At 42.2% G+C, this 10,355-nt stretch overlaps 1 pseudogene; it reads left to right on the plus strand.

Annotated features, from left to right (window-relative positions):
* The first annotated feature begins 7,218 nt into the window (after positions 1-7,218).
* LOC140602171 (peptidyl-prolyl cis-trans isomerase FKBP3 pseudogene) lies at positions 7,219-8,100 on the plus strand (annotated as a pseudogene).
* The last annotated feature ends 2,255 nt before the right edge of the window (positions 8,101-10,355 follow it).

Raw genomic sequence — 10,355 nt, forward strand, 5'->3', positions numbered from 1 at the left:
TACGTCCCTTTCCATCACCTCCACCTATGTGTTCTAAGCATGTTAAGTAACCTGTCTACGCCTCAGTTTCCTCATCTGTAAAATGGGTTCAATAATTGTAACCACCATACAAAGTTATTTTAAGATGGAAGCATGATAATGTATGTAAAATCCTTAGCCTGGAGTCTGGCAAGAGGAATAATGTTATATTATTCCAATAAATATTACCCATCATAATTAATTACTGGAGGAATGATAACGGAAGACTGGGTTTGCAGCTGAGCTGGAAGTCTTTCCAAAGACGTTATGAAGGTTCCAACTTAGAGGACAGAGGGGAGAGAACAGCTCAAAGCAAGGACCAACACAAGTAAACACAGGGAAACAAGTAGGCACAGGGCAGTTTCAGACTCGGTAAATTTAAATGTAGCTGAGCAATAGTTCTTAACTTCTAAAAATGAATAAAGAAGCAAAGGACATGAACAGCAAATTCACAAATTAGGGAATAATTAGTAAACAAACACATGGGAACATATTCAGTCCTACTAGGAATCAAAAAATGCACACTAAAACACAATGAAAGGGAAATCGACACAAAACGGTGGATTAACTCCACAAATCTAACTACTCTCTTAACCCCAATCCCCAAAATGACAGGAATGATACAAAGAAAACAGAACAAAGTGCCATCAGCAGACTAAAAATGTTGTGAAATTCTTGAACGATAAAAAAATCCCACTGCACTGGATTGATGGAGGGAAACCAAAAGAGTCTGGAAAAAGAGAAAAAAGACCACTGCAGTGATGCTAGCCATTCTGGAAGTTATCCAAGTTCATAGGTAATGAAAGCATGAAGGAGCTGGGATGATCCGTGGGGGACTTATTGGGCACCTGCTGTAACAGATACAGGCTGATACCTCACTGGTTTGACACCACAGAAATAGATCTTTACTAACATCACATGCCGTGGGCAGCAGGGATGGGCATGGGAGTGCCCGGGAAGGGGGACCCTACATTTTGTCATCCAGACTGATGGATTGTCATCCAGACCCTACCATCATCTTCAAACTACAGCTTCAGTATTTCCCTGGGAGAAGAAAGAAGATCGATGGAGTCATACCCTTAGCCTGGAAGGAAGCGGGGTACCTGTCCTGAATTACACTCCTCAGGGATCCCTGTACTTCGGAGCATCTTCCTTAAGGTTTCCTAAGTCTGGGGCCTGGAATTGCCTGGAGACAGTCATCCACAAGGGCCACTTCAAATCTGGACCTTGTCCAGTGTGGGTCATGCCCACCAAAATTCTCTCTTCCAAGTTCCCTCCATTGACTGGGGAATGGTGGGGGCTAGTTGAATGCTTTTCTCTCCTTTTCCCCTCTTTTTCTGGATCCCAATTACATAGGGTTGATTGCTTGATATTGTTCCATAGATCACGATACCCTTTTCTGAGGTTTCTTGCTCTCTGTGCTTTCCTTTGGATGGCTTCTGTTCCCGTCTTGAAGTTCACTGATCTCTTCTTCTCTGGTGCTTCATCTCTGTCAAGCCCACCTGGTCTATTCTTCATTTCAGATAAGGTATTTTTCATCTTTAAAAGTTCCTTTTGGGATATATATCTTCTATTTCTCTTTTCAATATGCTCATATTTTCTTCTACCTTTCTGAACATACGGAATCTATTTATAAGAGGCGCTTCCATGCTATTTTCTACTAGTTCCATCATCTCAAGATTGTTGTATTCCTTTGAATAAGGTTGGATATTTTTTTCTGGCATACAGATAAGTTATGGTGTCACTTGAATGTTTTCAAGACTTACTTTTTTAGGGGTCCCTGGGTGGCTCAGTCAGTTAAGGGTCTGACTCATAATTTCGGGTCAGGTTGTAATCTCATGGTCCTGGGATCAAGCCCCCTGTTGGGCTCCCCTCTCAGCAGGGAATCTAATTGTCTCCTTCTCCTTCTTCTCCTTCCCCTGCTCGTGCTGTCTCTCTCTAGTTAATAAATAAATTCTTCTTTTAAAAGAGAGTGACTTTTTAAAATTTGATATTTATTTATTTATTTATTTTCAGTAAACTCCATGCCTAGTGTGGAGCCCAATGCAGGGCTTGAACTCACAACTCTGAAATCAAGACTGGAGCTGAGATCAAGAGTTTGACACTTAACTGAGTGAGCCACCGAGCCACCTCAAAGACTTACTTTTAAGCTTTGCTAGGGTAGGTCCAGAGCAGTCAGTGGTCAAGGGCTAACTTAGGTCCAATACTAACATGATATTCCTTAGAGGTTTCTGCACAATGCTGTATAAAATGAGGTCTTTCCACGATGGCTGGTGAAAACATGAACTATTTGCAGCCTTATTTGAGTTCCAGTAATTTTTCTTCCTTCCTTCTTAAGGTTGTTCTTCTGGTCTCAGAGAGTTTTCCTCTCACAAAAGCACAGGTCAGTACTCAGCCAAAACCTCAGGAGGATCCCTTGGCAGCTTACTTGCTTGCTCTCCAGCCTTTCTGCCTGTCACTCCTCCAGCCTTCTCCCTACACTACATTCCCTGGGGTACTCTGACCTACAAATTGTTGACATCTTAACATCCCCAAACTCAATCTCTGTCTCCACAATTAATTGGGACTACCTGGTTCTGTTTGGGTTCCCCCTCCTTGGGCTGTGGCCTGGAAATTGGCTCCAGGCTGTGAGCTGGTGCAGTCGTAGAGCCCACCTTGTTTGTTTGCCTTCTCCCGGGAATGTATCTCTTGCTGCTTCTTATCCAATGTCTGAAAACTGCTATTTCATGTTCTCTTGTCCAGATTTTTTAGTTAAAGTGAGAAGGTAAGTCTTGTCCCTTCATTCTTTCTGGTACAGAAACCTCTCAATGTAACCTTAATTTACATTTCTCTGATGCTAAGTTTTTGATCAAAGGACATGTATATTTTAAAATTATGAGCCATACTACTTGCACTCTCAAACAAGATGTTAAAAATTTATATTCTATCAAGAGTTCTGGAGACTGCCTATTTTCCTACACTGATGCCAATACCAATATTGCCGATCTTAAAACACTGGATATAGATGGTAATCAGCATAGGAAACATAGATGCCTTTAAACATATGAAAATATGCTTAATCCTGGATAGAACATAGAAATCCAAAGCACAAAATTTGTGAAAAACAATTTAGTAAAAATGGAGACCATGCAAAAAGAGAAAACATTAAACAATATGATATTAATCAGAGAATATAATGCATTCATGAAACAAAAACAGGTTGCTAATTTTTAAATGAGATTTTCAGAGAACAACAAAAAAATACTCGCATAAATTGAAGATGTGATCACAAAAGTTAACAAAAATGTAGAGGAGTGGAGGAAATTTCCCATATGTGGCACACTTACACATAAAAAAAGACAAATATCTGGGACATAAGAGAAAAGGGATTTTAAAAATTATGAAATGCAACCCAGGAAACCCAGTGCCTGAGCAGTAAAAGCTCCAGAAACAGAGAAACAAAGAGGATGAAATTATCAACAAAATAATTGAGGGACATTCCCCCAAACTGACATGCTGGATTGAAAGGATCCACTGAGTGCTCAGAACGGTGGATGAACATACATCTAGATGATTATTGTGAAATTTCAAAACACTGGACCAAAGAAAAGATTCTGTAAGTTTTGAGAGGGAGGGAAGGTGGAGGCAGAGGAGGAGAGGAAGAAGAGGAGGAAGAGAGGAAGAAGTCCATATAATTCTGGACATCTCAGGAGCTACCCGAAAGGCTAGAAGACAATGGAGAAATGACTTCAAATGATAACCAACCTAGAGTTCAGTAACTCAATCAAGCTATCAAACAAGCGTGAAAGTGAATATGGGCATTTTCAGACATTCAAGATCTCAAAAAAAAAAAAAATCAATCTCCCACTAAGCCATTAGTAAGTAAAACTGATTAATGTGTTCCATCTAAATGAGGAAGTAAGCCAAGAAAGAGAAAAATACTGGATTTAGGAAAACAGGAGGTACAAGACAAAAGGGAATCAAATGGAATCTCCAGGGGAAACATGAAGGAAGAGCCCAAGATCGCAGTTATAGAACAAGTATTTAGAGCAATCAGAACAGTGTTACTCCAAAGACTGACACACTGAAGACTACGACCACTAGCAAGATCCTCTTGCCTTTTTCCATCCTTACAATCTGAGGACTGAACGCCCAAACAAAGCCTGGCCCGGTTTCTCATATGCACTCGGCTTATAAGAACCATGTGCTAATGCTTCTCTTCTCCACTCCACTCCTGGACTCTTGAATCAGGTGAGAATATTCATTTCTTTCTAGAGAAATGTTTTGCTTTGATCTAGTCCTGAAAGTATGAGGTAGACCATGGTAAGCTTAAAATGGAAAATAGAGTGCAGTCCCTTCCTTTCATCCCACTCCTAGGACCAGATGTCCATTATCAGGCCCGCCTATACTCCCACCAGATGCAACTGTGGTAAGTCCTGCTTCCCAAGGACTTACCTCCTAACGATGCATCCTGACTTCCCCAAGAGGGGCTTCTAAAAACTTGGGAAAGCTGAGGCCAAGCTACAACCCAGGGGCCCTGCAAGACATGTGTTCTGTTTCATCTAAGAGCGGCCATATTGCCTTTTCCTTAGGTTTGTGCTTACTAGTGAGATTTTTCAAAACGAAAGCATGTATTGTTGAAGGATACATGCATGGGCGATAAAGCTGTAAAGAGAAACACCATATGAGTATAAAATGAACATAACAGTTCCTCTAGAAGGGTGAAAAGGAGGAACCTAGAGTTGTTTCTAAAGTGTTGGCAATGTTTTGATCTAGTTAGTGTATTTATAACTCTTCATTTCATAATTTTTCTTTAAAATACACATATGCATCTTAGACACTCTTGTATGTGTGTGATACACTTCACAATAAGAAAACACATAGCAACATAATAATGTTCATAACTGGAAAAGTAGGCCATAAAATTGAATGCATGCTATGATTACAACTATGTGCATTTTATGACCGGGGGAAAGAATGGAAGGCAGTTATACCCAAATGAGACCAGTAAATTATGGTTGAAAGATCATGTGTGATTTTCTCAAAAACCCAACAGTTTTCAAACGATTTCAAATGCATTTTTCCATTTAATCCTCACCATTCTGTGAGGCAAAGATGTTCACAATCCTCATATTACAAACGGACAAGCAGAGACTTACATAGCTTAACAAATGTGTCCATAATCTCGCAGCCAAGGAACAGTTGGACCTGAGACTCAAACCTCAGGAGGCTGTATTGCCATACAACCTCTCCATGCCAATCATTCCTCTCACCTGGGTCAGGTAACAAACTCACAAAGCCTCAGCATCGTCATCCTTAAAGTAATAATGATGATGATGGGGCTTTATTACAAGAGTTGTCAGGATTAAATAAAGTATGTAAAGCACATATATACAACCTAACACATTGTAAATACTTGATAACTATTACACATCAATAATAGTAGTGTTAATATTAAGGATTAATTAGATAGTTGAATATGTAACTAGGCGTTAGACATAGAAGAATGAATATGAATCAGTGTCCAGAAGAAACAGACAAGGGGATCCCTGGGTGGCGCAGCGGTTTGGCGCCTGCCTTTGGCCCAGGGCGTGATCCTGGAGACCTGGGATCGATTCCCACGACGGGCTCCCGGTGCATGGAGCCTGCTTCTCCCTCTGCCTGTGTCTCTGCCTCTCTCTCTCTCTCTCTCTCTCTCTGTGTGTGACTATCATAAATAAATAAATAAATAAATAAATAAATAAATAAAGATAAATTAAAAAAAAAAAATTAAAAAAAAAAAAAAAAAGAAGAAACAGACAATTAAATTCAAGAACCTGTGGAAATGATGGAGGTTTATGTATACATGTGATGCTGTGGGAACAGAATAGGAGAACCTGGATTGGGCCCGGCCCGGTGAAGGCAGCTGGGGAAAGTTTCCCTGGGGAAGTATTACATACTCTGAGATGTACGGTTGAATTGGAAAGGAGTCTATGTTCATGCTGTGCCCTCAACTCTCACCTGTAAAAAATGATGATACTGAAGTTGAGGTAAGGATGTGACTCTCTCAGACCTTAATATTACGTACTAAAATGGTCTACAGTGAGGCCCCCATGTGGTTCAGTCAGTTGAGCATCTGATCTCATGAGTCATGGGATCGAGCCTCCTATCAGGCTCTGCGCTCAGCGAGGAGTCTGCTAGAGATTCTCTCCCTCTGCACCACCCCCTCAGCGCACATGTTCTCACTCTCTCTCTCATAAATGAATAAATCCTTAAAAAGGAAAACAATAAATGGTGTGCAGTAACTGATATATCAAAAGAGTAAAGACAAAAGGTCACTGGTTTTGACAATTAAAAGATAACCAGTTTCAGAAAAACTCGAGTATGCACATACTCGAGTATGTGGGAATTACACAATACCAAAGTGTTGTTCATTGTGTTAGAAGTGATATGGTGATTATACTTTAAAAAAAAAAGAGAGAGAGAGATTTTATTTATTTATTTGAGAGAGAGAGAGAGAGAGATAGTACACAAGCAGGGTGAGTGCAGGCAGAGAGAGAGCTCGACGTGGGGCTCAATCCCAGGACTCTGGAATCAGGACCTGAGCTGAAGGCAGATGCTTAACCAACAGAGCCACCCAGGCGCCCCGTGGGCTATACTTTTTTAATGTCTTTCTGTTAGAGATTTAGAGTTCAATTTGCAAAGTTACCATGACTTACACAACTGGCCCACAAAATGGGAATGGGATGGGAATGAGAGTGATGATTATAAAACGAAGTGTAAGAAAGAAATCACCAGGGATTCAATGAGAATAATCCAATGTCTACTTATTAAATATATTTGGCATTTTCCATGGCATGTATTTTCCATGATAAAAATTTCAAATTCAAAATGTCACTAGTGACCTTGAAGGAAGCCACTTCAGATAAATGCTGTGGGGAGAAGACATATGGCAAAGGGCCAGGGAATACATGGGTGATGAGACATGAAGACAATGAACACAGCTTGACTCAAGAATTTTGGCCATAGTTCATTGGAGGATCAGGTTGAGAAAATGATGATAAGAAAGAGATAAATACATAGATTACACAGAAATAAACATGGCTTGGTTATAAGGGAAATCTAAACACATTTGTAGGTCTAAAGGAAGAAGCCAGTGGACGCAGAAAGATTGAAAAGTAAAAGAGAAGAGACAGAAGATTAAAATCCCAGATAGGAGGAAAGCAGAGGCAGCAGGGGAAGATGGCGGTGGCCGATCCACAGTGGGCCTGGATGTGGAGCAGCTGCGCAGCGAGCAACTACCCAAGAAGGACATTATCAGGGTTCTACAGGACCACGGTCCAGATTCATTTCTTACAGAACATAAGTTATTAGGAAACATTAAAAATGTGGCCAAGACAGCTAACAAGGACCATTTGGTTACAGCCCACAACCATCTTTTTGAAAGTAAGCGTTTCAAAGGTACTGAAAGTATTAAGTAAAGGGTCTGAGCAGGTGAAAAATGTGAAGCTTAATGAAGATAAACCCAAAGAAACCAAGTGTGAAGAGACTCCGGATGAGGGTCCACCAAAATATACAAAACCTGTCCTTAAAAAAGGAGATAAAACCAACTTTCCCGAAAAGGGAGATGTTGTTCACTGCTGGCATACAGGAACACTACAGGATGGGGCTGTTTTTGATACTAATATTCAAACCAGTTCAAAGAAGAAGAAAAATGCCAAGCCTTTAAGGTTGGAATAGGCAAAGTTATGAGAGGATGGGTAAAGCACTCTTAACTATGAGTAAAGGAGAAAAGGTTTGACTAGAGATTGAACCAGAATGGGTTTATGGAAAGAAAGGACAGCCTGACGCCAAAATTCCACCAAACGCAAAACTCATTTTTGAAGTGGAATTAGTGGATATTGATTGAAATAGCAATGCTTCAGATATAAAGACATCAGCAACAATAAGACATGGCCTTGAAGAAACTTCTGTAACTAGAGCTGGTTACTATTGTAAGGGAAGAGTCAACTGGAAAATTCAAGAACTCAGATATTGTTTACCCAATCCCCAACTTTTAATATATGTAATCCATCATAATTCCCTAAAGTTTGAAATGTTTTACTACAGCTGTGTAAAATATTAGTTAAGGTGAAATGACTTTCCTTTTACCTGGTGTTGTAAACTAAAAGGCTCAATAAAAATGTATTCAGTGTCTTGAAAAAAATAAAATCCCAGATAGCAGGCATGGGCCCTAAGAAGAGGGATGATTCAGCCATCAATAGGAGGACAAAAATCCCATGTCAGATGGAGAAAAATCTACAGCTCTCCTGCCAGCCCAGGCCCCACTTGTTTCAGAAAGACAGTGGCCATTACCACTATGGCCCCATGGAGCTTTTGATGTAAGGCCTGACACAGAAGGGCACAGGCTACCAACAAAAAGGAGGGGAAAAATGAGTGAAGAAACACACGGACAGCAGGGAGACAGCTACTCTGAGCAAAAAATCTGATACTGAAAAGAATCTGACATCGGAGTGAATCGTATCATTCACCAGGCCTGCTGCCCGCTCCCCCCCCCCCCCCCCACAAATGCCCTCAGATTCCAGCCAAGAGCCTGCACACAGCCTCGGGTCTCTAGTTCAGGAAAGAGAATGGCCCAGGTTGGAGTTCACAATCTACGAGTTCATTTGGGCTCCGCCTGAGGTAAAGGTCAAGGGGTGGAAGGGAGCTGTGTCCATGTCCCAGAAGTTCCAAGCCCCGGATTCAACAGGTCCTGAATCCCAAGGGTCAGTCCCAACCTCAGCCAACATTTTTGGTGTGCAATGGCAGCAGCCTGCTTGCACGGCCACGCACTAACAGAACCCATGTTATTATCCGACATCAAATTTAATGATGCAGGAATTTTGGCTCCACATTTCTCTGTAACCCAATCTCCTTAAATTGGCCCATGGTGGGAGAAAAGTACTCCAAAATAATCACCATAAGAACAAAATTATTTCAACGAGATGAATAATCCCTCTCCTCCACGCAAAGCAAAGAAAAATGTCCCACGTCTTCCCCAACATCCATTCAAAAAGGTACCTGAACCAGCAGTCCTTGGTGAGCCAACAGGAACTTCCACTTGCTTAGAAACTAGAATTCCACTAGAACAAGTCACTTTCTACCCAGTGGCAGCGGAGGAGCTGAGAACTACTTGCTGCACTGTTTAGTTGCTTTAATAGGGCATCGTTAACATTCCCTCTTCGTCCCCCTCTGGAGAGGCGAAGGCAGGGAAATGGTCCACCAGGTGTGAGTACAGACTCTCTAATGAGCGCCACTGTAACCAGGGTTTCTGCTCACGGATGTGCTAAGTCAGGCGCGTGCATCAGTAGTGAAACAACAGTGGCAAGTGTTTCGGATCTGCCTCCTGCGCTGAATCCGTATTCTGGTTCTAATTAGAGCTACAAAGATTTTCTATATAAAATTTCACATTTCTAAAAAATAAAAAATTAAAAAATAAATAAATAAATAAAAGTTCACATTTCTAACTTTGCATCCATCTGGTACTGACGCTTCCTTGGAGCCACAGTCCTCAAGGCAATAGTCACTCCTGGGCGTGTGTGTGTGTGTCTTCCTGGGACAAGACCCATTTGACCTCACTGGGAGTTCTCAGTGACAACACCTAAGAACTGCTCTCAGACAACAGCCTGCCCAGGGCAGGGCTCCATTTGTCTTTCCCACGGGTCATCTGTCCCGGGGAGGTGGCCTGGTGAGGTGAATCCTAACTGAAGTCCTGTATGCGTGGGCAACCTGGATGCCCGCGCCGAGCCCCATTCTGCTCGCTGCATGCAGGTGCACCGTACAGAACTGGAGAAGGTCCCACCACCCGGCCCGGAACACGCCCCATCACTGGCATTGGAGGACTGTTCCGATTCTTGGAGAAGAACCATCGTAGAGTCAGGCACCTGCCATGTGCAAGCTGCAGCTGCCACCACGCTGAAGGCTGTGGCTTCCACAGTAGCTTCACCACCTGCATAAACCTGGGTGTGTTTCTGCTCCCATCTTCTTGTCCTTCCTCTGCCTGCACTGGCCTTGTCCTCATCCGCAGACTTCATTCCTAACTACCTCCGGCTCATTCACTCGTCCAGCAAGTGCGGGTGCAGGCCATGCAGCCGGCCCACTGCAGGCACACCAAGACCCTGGAGGAAGACAGCGGTTTGATTTTGAAAGAGAACGACCCATCGCAATGCTGCAAACCTTGATTGCTGATATCCAGCACTCAGAGGGAATCTGTGCATGGGGTCGTGATACTTAATGCAGAATGTGTGGTGGCAAAAGTGACGAAGTAACGACGCAAATGACAAATGCTGGGAAGTGGAAGGGAGGGGATATTTCTAAGGAGAAGGCCTGGGGGATCAAGA

Source organism: Canis lupus, chromosome 13 (genome assembly GCF_048164855.1).
Source record: "Canis lupus baileyi chromosome 13, mCanLup2.hap1, whole genome shotgun sequence".
In the NCBI taxonomy this organism is placed as follows: Eukaryota; Metazoa; Chordata; class Mammalia; order Carnivora; family Canidae; genus Canis; species Canis lupus.